General features: G+C 43.4%; 1 protein-coding gene and 1 long non-coding RNA gene across 2 annotated transcripts in view; both read left to right on the plus strand.

Annotated features, from left to right (window-relative positions):
• LOC134457560 (uncharacterized) overlaps positions 1-1,801 on the plus strand; it is a 2,376-nt gene extending 575 nt beyond the window's left edge. The window contains exons 2-3 of the long non-coding RNA XR_010036446.1: positions 1-139; positions 683-1,801. The exon at positions 1-139 is cut by the window's left edge and continues 49 nt beyond it. This is a non-coding gene — a long non-coding RNA (uncharacterized LOC134457560). The remainder of the gene's footprint in view (positions 140-682) is intronic.
• plch2a (phospholipase C, eta 2a) overlaps positions 1-12,500 on the plus strand; it is a 343,556-nt gene that overhangs the window by 172,559 nt on the left and 158,497 nt on the right. The gene's annotated exons all lie outside the window — the stretch shown is intronic.

Consider the following 12,500-nt stretch of genomic DNA (forward strand, 5'->3'; position numbering starts at 1 on the left):
GGTACGATCAGAGGAGTGGTAGGGTGACAGGATCTACCTTCAGAGCAGCAACCAGAACAGACATCAGAAAGCCAGCAGTGTCTCTCATGAGACAGATTTGTTACCCAAAGTCCCATGTTTTCACCAGTGAGGCTACCAGGTATTCATGAGCATAGATAATTCCAGCCAATGTCAACATGCAGCTGAATATTATAACACACTCCAAATAGCATCCCATACGTTTCTGCCTTTGTTGATGCAAGGCTGATGCTCATCATCCCAAAAAGTGATGGGCGTATGCATTTGATATATTATTGTGACATGTGCGTCAGCTGACACTTTACAATACAGCAGTATCATGTGGGATGATGTAAATGCCACATCTCCAGGAAAGCATGGAAAAGTCCAGGGTAGTGTGTGTATGACCATTGCAACTGCATGTTGAAATCAGCTGGAATTTCCCTGTGAAGTAAAATAGGGTGTGCAGTATGTAGTCTCTATATGTCCATATGGTGTACAAGAAAATGAGTGTGAGGTAAATGCAAACAGAGAGGGTAAATGCAGTAGGTAATAGGCTATTCTTTCAAAAAAAAAAAAGAAGAAGAGCAGAAGTACAGCAGTAAACATTTGTAAAGTCCAGGGAGGTAGCACTGTGGGGTGGCATTACTATTGTTCAAAACTAATATTTACATTGTTTCTTCAGATGGGGATGCAAGAATGAAGAACTGGCCAGAAGTTATTACGAAATGCAGCATCGACTATCACACACAGATGTCCTGGTGCGACCAGCCGGATTCAGAATTTCTACTCAGCACCCATTTATCGGGGCCTCACCTGATGGGTATGTGTCCTGTAGCTGCTGTGGCACAGGGGTAATAGAAATCAAATGCCCATTTTCAGCAAAGGACTTGTCTGTGAGTGAAGCTGTAAATTCTGGTGGACACTTTTGCCTAGAAAAAAATGTTGACGGAAAAATTGAAGTCAAGCGAGACCATCCATACTTCTACCAAGTCCAGATGCAGCTATTTGTCACAAAATGTGATTACTGTGATTTTATTCTGTGGACGGAAAAGGAACTCTTTGTAGAACGCATTGCATTCGACTCAGAATTCTTTCAAGTACAACTTGAACTCGCTCGTGCCTTCTTCACAAAATGTATTATCCCAGAGTTGTTAGGAAAATGGTTTTCTGCACCTAAACAACCAACTGCTGACTCCGATCCCCAGCAACAGTGGTGCTACTGCCGTGCACCTGTGGCAGGGAACATGCTCGTTTGTGCCTCAGGGTTCTGTGCCGTGAAGAGGTTCCACCAAACCTGCCTCCAGCTGAAAAGGGTACCAAAACAGTGGCTGTGTCCAAGCTGTAGGAAACTACGCAATGCCCAAAAAAAACCTTAATTACTTAGTCTTACTAACTTGTTCCTATGTACTCATGGTTGCACAGTAAGAAGATAATAAAAAGAATTGTATGTGTAATAGCTGTGTCCTCCTTTATCATCCAGAACATGTCGGGGAAAATTGTGTTTTAACATCTGGGTTGTCTCACCCTTTAATGAGACTAGCATACCGGTAGTCACCTTTTGAAACCTGATTGAGTAAAAGGTTGAAATCTTGGTAAACGCAATGCCACAATGTTGTTCTCTTCTGTCTGTAGTAGTATCTGTGACGAGCATAAAACATGGATAGATCACTCAAATCTAGTGTGTGAGAAAAGTAGTCACAACAAACAAGTGAGAAGCCATCATAAAAGGTTTATTTTCTGTTGGCACACAAATTCACTCAAAGGGCACCACAGAATCTGGTACATTTGTTAGTGCACAACATACACTTACAATTTTATCAAGATAAGTGACATAATTTTCTGTCTCTGTCTGTGAAAGTTATTGGCACAGTGCTTTGTAAGATAGTATATTTCTGACGAAGTACTCCTATGACTCTTTCAATGTGAATTCTTAAGGAGGCTAGGGATCTTGTATTCTCTATGTCAACAGGATCTAACTGTGCTTTCCCACGAGTAAATGCTGGGATTTTCAATTCAGCCAGACATCTTTCAATAGCCTCTTTCACCAGAAAGCCCCTGTCTGCCAAAACAATATCCCCTGGGAGAATATTAGGTAAAAAATTACTGTGTTCTGTAATGAATTTATCACTGGTGCGACCTCCCCATCCATTAGAGATGAAAGAAATTGAACCTTGAGGACAAATGGCAATTAAATATTTCATGGTGTGATGTGATTTGTATTTTGAGTAACACTGTGCACTGGGTCGCAATCTACTTGGTTTCTCTAAAAATATTTCAAAACAATCTATGATACAAACAGTCTTCTCATAGCCACCATTTCTAAATACATATGGAAGAGATGTTCTTAAAGATTCTCTATCAGGCCACACCACTAGACTTGGCACCAGTCTACAATAAATCAAATTAACGCAGTGTTTGAAGTGTCTAGAGGCAGTAGTTGGATCGATGGCAAAATAAAAACCTAAAAAGTCAAAAGTCAAGTTCATCCGCAGCTTCATCAAAGTCAACATATATTGTTGAAAACATGTTATTGATGCTCTAAGTTTGAGAAATGGAGTCAAACATTGAAAGATGGTCATAAGACATGTATAGGTTGCTAACCCAGTGAGGGTATTCACCTTTTTATCATCATTTTGCAAACTAAGCTCTGTCAGGGTCTTTCTATTTATTTTGTCCCTTAACAACATATTTTCAGTCCTTAGAGCTTGGCATTCTAGCTCAAGAGACTGGATGTGCTTACTACAGGTTTCAGAGGTGCAAGGTGGTGTTGCTGGATCAGGCTGGACAGGATCTTCATCACCCGAGTCTTCCAAAGGATCTGTGATGGGGGGCTCTATGACTTGGTTTTCTGTGATGGAGGGCTCTGTGGTTTGGTCCTCTGTTGCTGCATTGTTTTGGGGACAATCAATTGACGCCCTGATGAAACACAAAATCAGCAAAAAATCATGCATAAAATACTAATGACAATGACATGTTTACACGTTTACTGTTTGACATGTTTCATGGAAGCAAATCATATGTTATTCCTTCATTAAATTACTGGTGTGGCGCTTTTCTTTATAACCACATCATGGCAGCAACATGTAAATAATCAATCAGACGGGGGCTTGATTTAACAACTAGTTTTACCCACCTTACACGGATGGCTTCTGCAGTTAGCTTTGCCTGCTCTATTTTCAATATTTTCGCCTTCTGCCTCCTGTTGAACACCTCCAGTCTAGCTGTCCGTCTCCTCTTCTCTGGAGACGGAAGATAGCCAAAAATCGATGGCACAAAGTCTGGACTTAAAGGGTTATCACTCTTTCTCCCTACAAAATAAAAAGGAATGTCAACACGGGGTTGTTTACCACTAGCTTACTACAAGCTACTGCTAACTGGCTAGGTTGCGCCTGAACCTTGTTGTGTAAAAAAGGGACGCCACGGTGTCCACTAATTATAATAATTGCGTGCTGTGATTCAGGTATACATATACATATGTAAATATAAATATTAAAATTAAACTTCCAGAAATGTTTTGTAACATTGGTCACCCACCTGATATGAAGTGTTCGCTGCACAAACGAAATCCTACGGCAGGCGGGTCCCACCTTTCAGTCTTCTTCTGATGGCTCCTGGCTCTTTTGATAGCACTTATCCACTTTTCCCTCCTCGCAGCATCTTTTGGGATGCGATAAAATGATAGAGCTAATCCTCCTTTCTTCTTGCCCCGTCTGTTTCGACAACCTGGAGCACAACAGTTGTCTACCATCCTGTCAAGTGTCACTGTAAAGTCCGTCCTCCTTCACCGTGACAGCCAGTCAGTGTCTGCCAATCTACTGACGCGATTACTGCCAAAATGGCTACGCCCATCATTTTTCGGCACGCGACCAGCAACTATGACGACGGGCGCAGGAACTCAATATGCTGTTGTTTGCCCCTTGTGTATCAATTAGTTGTATTTAAGTTCAAGAATAATCTCAGTAACTCAGTTTTCTATTTACTCGATATACTTCCATGTAGATAGCTATACACTCATCTTGCTTTAGCACCTCATCTTCTGAGATTAGACCAGCAGTACTATGATAAAAAAAATGTTTTTTATAAAATCTGTGGCTAGTGGATTACCTGAATGGCTAGTGACTCGGGAAAACCACTAGCAACAGTGGCTGGTGGGTGAAAAAGTTAATGTCAAGCCCTGATGTATATATATCCTCCAACTGTACATACACACCCAGGGAAAAGCTGCTGAAGGGTTCATACTACACACGCACGCACACGTGCAAGCACTCACTCACTCACTCACTCACTCACTCACTCACTCACTCACTCACTCACTCACTCCGTAGCCAGGAGTTCTAAATAAGGGAGGTCTATAGTGTGCGATCATTGAAACTGTGCTGTCTGCCAATTTTTCAAGTCTTTTCATGAATATTTGCTAAATAATAAACCAATATTTACTAGTATGATCAAAATACAGTATGTTTTACAGCTGAAAATATGTATTTCTGGAAATTAAAACTTAATTAATTGCATTAATTGCTGAGTGAAGGACACACACATGTCATGCACATACTGTTGGAAAGGGCAGAAAGAGACCTGTCCAATGTTGCCACATACTCACCCATACACAAAAGCTATGTAAATAAAAACGTTGATTGAAACGTGTATGCAAAAACTGAGATAAAACAAATATATTATTGTCTCTGGAAATAAGAAAGGTCCGGACCTCCTTTACCTCATATGTGACTACGGCCATGCTCACTCACTCACTCTGTTCTCCTGGTTTTCCGTTTGCTTGTGCAATTTCTAATCTGCAGGGCAGATGTAATTTAAATGGGTAATGGCAATGGACTAGACTACAATGCTCAAAATAGCTACTCAACCAACACACATGTGCGAGCACACACACACACTAACACGCACACGCACACACACACACACACGCACACATGCACACACACACGCACACATGCACACACACACGCACACGCACACACACACACACACACACACCAAGACAGGGGCTGGGGGCCCTTGTAATGGCAGATTAGTTTGTGGGCCAACAGGCTCATCCTTGGGGGTCATTAGATAGGCGGGGCACATAATATGAAGTGATGTCATAATCACCCCACATGCCAATCATCCCAAGGGTTCCAAGGAGGTGGGGCTCACAGTATAGTGCTGCCTCTTAACCAGAGAGAGTAGAGAGAGAGAGGTTCCGTTGGCCCATTGTTTCCGGGTTCTATAATTGCAAGGGGGAGGGGGGGAAATCCCCCTTTAGGCAGACCTAAGCAGACCTAAGGACTGTTCTATTCAATGCTAGGAGCATTATGACACGCCCCTTTAGGCAGACCGGAACCTGGTCATGTTAGGTGCCCATAGCAACCTATTACATTGGCATATCTCTATATACTTAAAGAATCTCTGTCTTAACCGCACAAATACACCTACTGCGACAAGAGCGAGGCGAGCGACGGAAGTAATTGATTTTGTATTGAGTCGCGACAAAAGCGATTCTGGAAACTAGAGGCGATTTGCGCGACGAGAGCGTCAGTTTGAAGTTGAAATCCTTTCAGCTTTCTATGACGCGATTCGGCGACCAGCCGCGACAACCAATGACTGTATAGAGGTCATAGACCACAGCCAATGGGAATGTTTGAATGCTTTGCCTGGACATATGCTAGTCGCTTCAATCGCTCGTATCGCTCTTGCTGCACAGAAGCGATTCTCTGTCGCTTCAATCGCGTTGCGGCTGCTCTATTTGTCCGGTAAGGCACATTCAGGCCGACTGAGAACCGTGCCGGTGTCCGTTCCCGCACCTAATCGCGAACCGGCTGATGTGTTCACACCATAGATCTCAGTGTTCCCGAACCGAAAAGTTGGTTCGCAATGCCAACCGCAAATTACTTGTTTTTTCTCCGCGACGACAACGTGGGCATCAGCAGGTTCATCCGGGTAACACAGTCACATGCAGAAAAAGTTCAGAGCCCGGTATGTCGCTGATAAGCACTTTAGTGCCAAACATAACTGGTGTGGGCACCGGCACCAGCGCCGATCTGCTCTGCTCGCCTGAAAACCACCTTAGAGAAGTTCATGGAGTTCAATGGAGAGGAGAGTGGGAGAAGTGCAGAAGTAGGAATATTTAAAGGAGAGAAGTAGGTGTAGAGAACGAGAGATATGGAGATAGAATTGAAAGAAAAAGATGACAGATGGAGAGGTGGAAGGATACCCAAAAATATGGAGAGGTAGAGCAGGATAGAGACGGCTAGAGGGAGCGATAGAGGGGAAATGGGATTGCGAGGAAGAGAGAAGGACAGTTTGAGTAGAGGAGAGGTGAAAAGGAGGGCAGGCTGACAGAGGGAGAGGTGGATAGATGGAGAGGAGGAAAGGAGGAGAGATGAAGAGGAGGAAAGGGGGAGAGATGGAGAGGCCACTGATTGGTGACGAGCCTGGGCCTGATAGGGTGCAGAATCATGTCACACACACGCACAAATGCACACATGCACGCACGCACGCACACACATACAGTACACACACACACACACACACACACACACACACACACACACACACACACACACACACACACACACACACACACACACACACACACACACACACACACACACACACACACACACACACACACACATCTGGGCAAGGAGACAGACAAGACTGAGATTTCCCATGTTGCCTGCATGCCTCCTCTCCTCTCCTTATTCCTCTGTAAAATAATAATACCATTCCCCCCCTCCACTCACCCCGAAGAGATGATGCATATGCATGATCCATCCTCCTTTTCTGCAATATCAGAACAAACAGCCTCCAAGAGATTTTGAATTTGCACGTTGTACAAGTCTTCCAACTGGAGCTTTGCCTTTGGACCAGAAGAGATTTGATTTGATACAGTATGATTACAGTTTGATTTGATACAGTACTGTATGAATGTTCTTGTTCAGTGACACACATCCCCCCTCAAAACACATCCCCTCCGCTCCGAATATTGATTATGAATGCTCATGCGTTGCAGTCCTTCCTGAGCCCCCTCAGTGGAATAGATAAGGCCAAAAATAGTTCAGAAAAATTCGCATAAATGTTCATTAGAATCAGTGATCGAGTTGTAAAATCAATGCAGGGGGTATGGTCAGAGATGGATTCTGATTATTTGCTCCCCCGAGAAATGTTTGAAAATGTAGTTGTTAAAAAGTGGAATTTTAACACAATATGTGAAGAAGGGAGGCCTGTTTTAGAGGGGGGTGATTTTTGACCATTTTTGTTAAAGGGGATGATTTTGGACCACATCCCTCTACAACTCGAGCCCTGATTATAATGCACTTTTTAGGGCGTTGGTCACACCAAAATCCAACATGGCCATCACATTTTTCAAGGTGCCCTCACTCTCCGCTTGTAAAGAAGCCCAATAATAGTTCAGTTAACAATGCTAGCTAGCATGAAATTTGACACAAATGTTAATACATACCCCTTTAGTATCTGCATAAAGACTTTGCTGAATGAAGCCTTGAGCAGTGTTGCCAGATTGGGTGGGTGCCCGCCCAATTGGGCTACTTTGGATGAGCGTCTGTGGGTAAAAATGGGAAAAATTGGCCATTTGCCGTTTTTTTCAGCCGTTTTGGGCCCATAGAAGTCAATGTAATTTGTTGAATTTGAGCGGAATTTAGCGCAATTTGCCGTTTTTTGAGAAGCTTTTGGGCGGGATTTGGTCGGACACATCTGGTAACACTGGCCTTGAGACCGGATGCCAGTAGCAGCTAGCTTGAAGCCAGTTTGCATGTGATATGGTGATCAAAACCTCAAGAGGTACTGTACTTGTAAACCCTAGCAAAGGCTCCCAAGACACAAGAGGTTCTCCCACTACAAGGTGCATGGGTTAAACCTGGGTAAAACCAAGCTCTGTCACTTGAAACAGATAAAGCTGGCAAAACTCGACTTGTTAAAGACATTTTTGAAAATGTAGTTGTTAAATAGTGGAATTTTAACACAATATGTGAAGAAGGGAGACCTGTTTTAGAGGGGGATGATTTTTGACCATTTTCGTTAAAGGGCATGATTTTGGACCACATCCCCCTACAACTCGAGCCCTGATTATAATGCACTTTTTGGGGCATTGGCCACACCAAAAATCCAACATGGCCATCACATTTTTCAAGATGCCCTCACTCGCGACTTGTAAAGAAGCCCATAAATAGTTCAGTTAACAATGCTAGCATGAAATTTGGCACAAATGTTAATACATACCCCTTTAGTATCTGCATAAAGACTTTGCTGAAAGAAGCCTTGAGACCGGAAGCCACTAGCAGCTAACCTGAGGGCACACAGTAAATGCTGCGGTGTTAATTCAACACACAACAGAGTCCATTTAAGTCCATATGATGTCAAATCAACTCTAAGTGTTAAATGAGCACTGCAGAATTGACTGTGCAGTATGTATGTGATATGGTGATCAAACCTTCAAGAGGTAATGTTCTTGTAAACCTTAGCAAAGGCTCCCAAGACACAAGAGGTCCTCCCACTACAAGGTGCATGGGTTAAACCTGGGTAAAACCAAGCTCTGTCACTTGAAACAGATAAAGCTGGCAAAACTCGACTTGTTAAAGAAACTCTCCAGGCTTGTGGCAATTCCCGTTTCTGAATGCTCAGTGAGTAGTTTCAACATTCTGGCCAAGTCCCTGGTTGTCATACGTACTCAGATCAGAAGGAAATGGTGAGTGAATGTGAGTTTGGACATTTGGCAGAGAGATATGAGTCGCATGAGGTTACACTGTAGGTAGGCTACGGGATGGGTAGAGTGGATTGTGTGGACAACTCATGTGTAAATTGTGACGGTGGGTACTGTACAGTGGAACAGCTTTAGGGAAACATGCCGCATGCTTCACTGGGCATACACTAATGGATGGGGGGTGGTAGGGTTGAGAGGAAGTGGGGCGAGGATGCAAGAGAGAGAGAGAGGGAAATGGGGAGAGATATGGGAGAGAGATTGAAAGGGAAGGGAGAGACTGAAAGCATGAACAATGGGAGTGATATTTGGAAAGGGCACAAGTAGCCTACCACATCACAATCACAGTTTTGTGACACATACTTTATGTGGTCATACATTTCCAATCTAATTGGAGCTGCAAACATCAGAAAAAGACTAAAAAGGAGTCACCAAGAGGCTAGCTAGACACCGCCTCAGTAGCTTAACGAGTGAGTGGGAGACAGGGAAAGAAAAAAAATGACAGAGAGAGAAAGAGAGAGGGAGTAGAAAGATAAGTGGCGGAGACACAAATAGTCTATCAGGAGCTGCATCTTTGTCCCAACCCATCCCATCACCAAATAATTGAAGGGAACACATTGTGCTTGCCACTGTCCCGTCCGTCGTCATAGTGAAATATGAATGACCAGGAAGTGCCAGGCTAGGGTAGGGAATAAGCACGAGCTGTCAGGCGCTAGCTAGTGCAGTGGAGTGAAGTGGAGGCTCCGCGCTTCACAGAAGGAGATGGGGTGCGTCCGCAGGGATATGAGGGAGCCAGGCTTAGCCGCTTAGCCACTTAGCTGCTAAGATCCAACATTGCTCACTAACATAATCGTACACGTAGTGTAAAGATGGCGTTAGCCACTTACAGTAGCCACTCTGATATCCCCCACTTCCCATGATGATAAAAACAACCACACAAGAAAAACATGAAGTGTAAATATGTTAATAAAGAGCGGTAATGGCACAATAATACAGAAAGAAACACTCGGAAACCAGCATACATTAACAACCAGGCAGGCTAATGTCTGAGGTTTGCTCACTGTTAGCAGAATCCATTTGCATCACAACTTTATAGATGCTTTTAGAGATTGTCCGGTAAGCTCGATCGGAAATATATCACCAATCAATGTCACTTAAACCCTATAAACTTGGTAAGCAGTAGAAGGAAGCAAACCCAGGTGCATTCAAAATGCAATGAAGTCATAAACCGGATCTGCCTTGTCGGTGCTGTCACAGTGGGTTTACATACAGTGTTGAATCTCGCCCTCAAACCCGTGCCTGCAGTTCACCTAGGGAGCGCTGTCGAGACAGCAGAGCTCATAAGGCTGGCGCTAATAACTGACAATTGTGCTCGCTGTCTGCTGAAACTTGACAATATTACTGTAAGTTCTGAGAAACCAATGTGGATTTCAATGAAATGTACAATAACCTGGGAATTATGTCCTTCTGATTTCCTACAGCGTTGGCATTTATGAGTCAGGCTCCGCTAGCATCTTGCTAACAAAATTGCTTTACGGTCGTCGTGATCACAGCAATGCAGCCGGCCGACCAATCTAAACGCAGTGTGTGAAGCCACTCGTGACGTCATATTGACAATAAAGACGTATTTTACAAAGATCCAGCAAGTTTAAACATTCAAACTAACTGCTGTTTGAAAGGATAATCTATCCTGCCTTTTGGAAAAATAAAATGAAACGATGATACCAATTCTCTCCCAAAGCAATGGCAGCATCGTGGTTGAGCTCCATGCGACCCCATTCATTTCAACAGCCTCTGCGCTCCTTGGCGCTCCTCTGCTCTGTCTGGATGGCGCCACTTAGTGGACAGTACCACCCGGAAAAAGTAGCGAGATTCCTCTCTCGTATTACCCATAAACTCTCTCTGGTGCTGTGCAGTATTGCATAATTTGCTCTTGAAAGGGCTTGTCAAAGCAACATTATTGGACTGAATAAGACAGATAATGTCTGAAGTGTACTGTGCCACTTTTTATGAATGCAACACCTGTTGTTAAATTCATCCAATGGCAGTTACATATGAAGAGTTCAGATGCAACACCCCCTAAGTGCCTTTTCAGAAAAGAATCTTAATTCATTTTTATTTAATACAAGGCTATCAAAATTGCATATTTTTTATTTTATTTATGTAATATAACTATTTATATGTATTATCAAGTACATGAATGTAAACCAAACCAACAACAGGGTTCTCTAAAAATATAGAAGTGCAGGTCTTCAGAAATGGAGTTAGGGGGTTTTGCATCTGAACTCACCGAAGGCATTCTGTTTTCAGCGGCCTCAGTTTGTTGGTTTGCAAAATAATTCTCCAACATATTGTATTGGCATTTTTGACAGTGTGTTGTTGGTATGCACCATGATCCAAGGGGTTTTGCATCTGAACTCTTCATATATCCAAGCACTGCATCTTCAGCAACATTCACTGACAGATACACACTTCATCCAGCAGCAAAGTAAAACACCAATTTACCTGATGGCCCTTTTTTATCATCCTTCTGCAACAAACTAAAGCTGCCCTCAGCATTTTATTTCTCCATGAAAGTGCAAAGAGGCTTGCTTGTTGCGCGCAAGGGGCCTTACTTGAACACTTTAACACCATAAATAAGTCCACCCCTGATTTCTTCATTCACTTTGCTTAATTAACTCCGGTGAGATACAGATCACACCTAGTCAGCATCTTCCTTTGAGCTAAATAAATGTTACGTGTTTGTCTTAATGGTGCGTTTGAAATAAATTTGCTTCACCAGGTAGTCTTTTTGTATTTAACACACCATTCCTCCGGCTCCCCATTTGCTACACTCATTCTTTCATCAACACAGAACGTCACACCTTTTGCTGAGTAACAAACACTGGCTGTTAAGTTGTTAAACCAAAACAAATACCACGAGTCACTGTGTGCAAGTCAAACTACTTTCTCCCGTCCTTTCCTGGTCCTCCCGTCCTCTTCCTTCGGTGTTGCCCCGTCTCCGTGGAGAAAACAATCGTTTTACAAGTTTCCATCATCCGGTGCAGAGTGACTCTGAAGAGAGACATTGCCCCATTCAACTTCTCGATTGCAACTGGGAGAATGAACTCTGAAAGGTGTTTTTGCAACACAGTGTATGGACATGTTGTCTGACCTTGACACAACCTGCTCACATCAAGCAAAACACATTTTCTTAAAAGCGTCTGATTCATAGTCAATGGCAACTTTCACTTCATCGTGTCTCTCTGGTGGAATGTCTGAAGAAGTAGTTAGGTCAGTGTAGTGTACTGTATGTAGGCCTACTGTATGTGTGAATTCACTTGCATTTATTTTGCCTTTTGTCCCCCTTCTCGTTCAAATGCATTAATTTCTACTTCCCTGACCTTGTCAGCATTGACTGCTGGTCTTGTCTGATGAAGAGTCCATACGCTCTCAGCTTATGCAAGGCTTTGTGTGTGTGTGTGTGTGTGTGTGTGCGTGCGTGCGTGCGTGTGTGTGTGTGCGTGTGCGTGTGTGTGCGTGTGTGTGTCTGTGTGCACTCTGTGTGCACTCGCTTATTTTGTCTGTCAGTGGTTTGTGTGTGTATATGAGGGTTTGTGTTCAAGTGTATGTGGATTTTGTGCGTATGTAGTATGTCTGCATTTGTTTGTGAAATTGTGTGCGCGTGTGTGTGTCTGTGTGTGTGTGTGTGTGTGTGTGTGTGTGTGTGTGTGTGTGTGTATTGTGTGCATGACAGTGTGTCTGTGTCTGAGTGATTGTGTATGTCTCTGTGTAGTCTGCGTGTGTG

This window comes from Engraulis encrasicolus, chromosome 10 (genome assembly GCF_034702125.1).
Source record: "Engraulis encrasicolus isolate BLACKSEA-1 chromosome 10, IST_EnEncr_1.0, whole genome shotgun sequence".
NCBI lineage: Eukaryota > Metazoa > Chordata > Actinopteri > Clupeiformes > Engraulidae > Engraulis > Engraulis encrasicolus.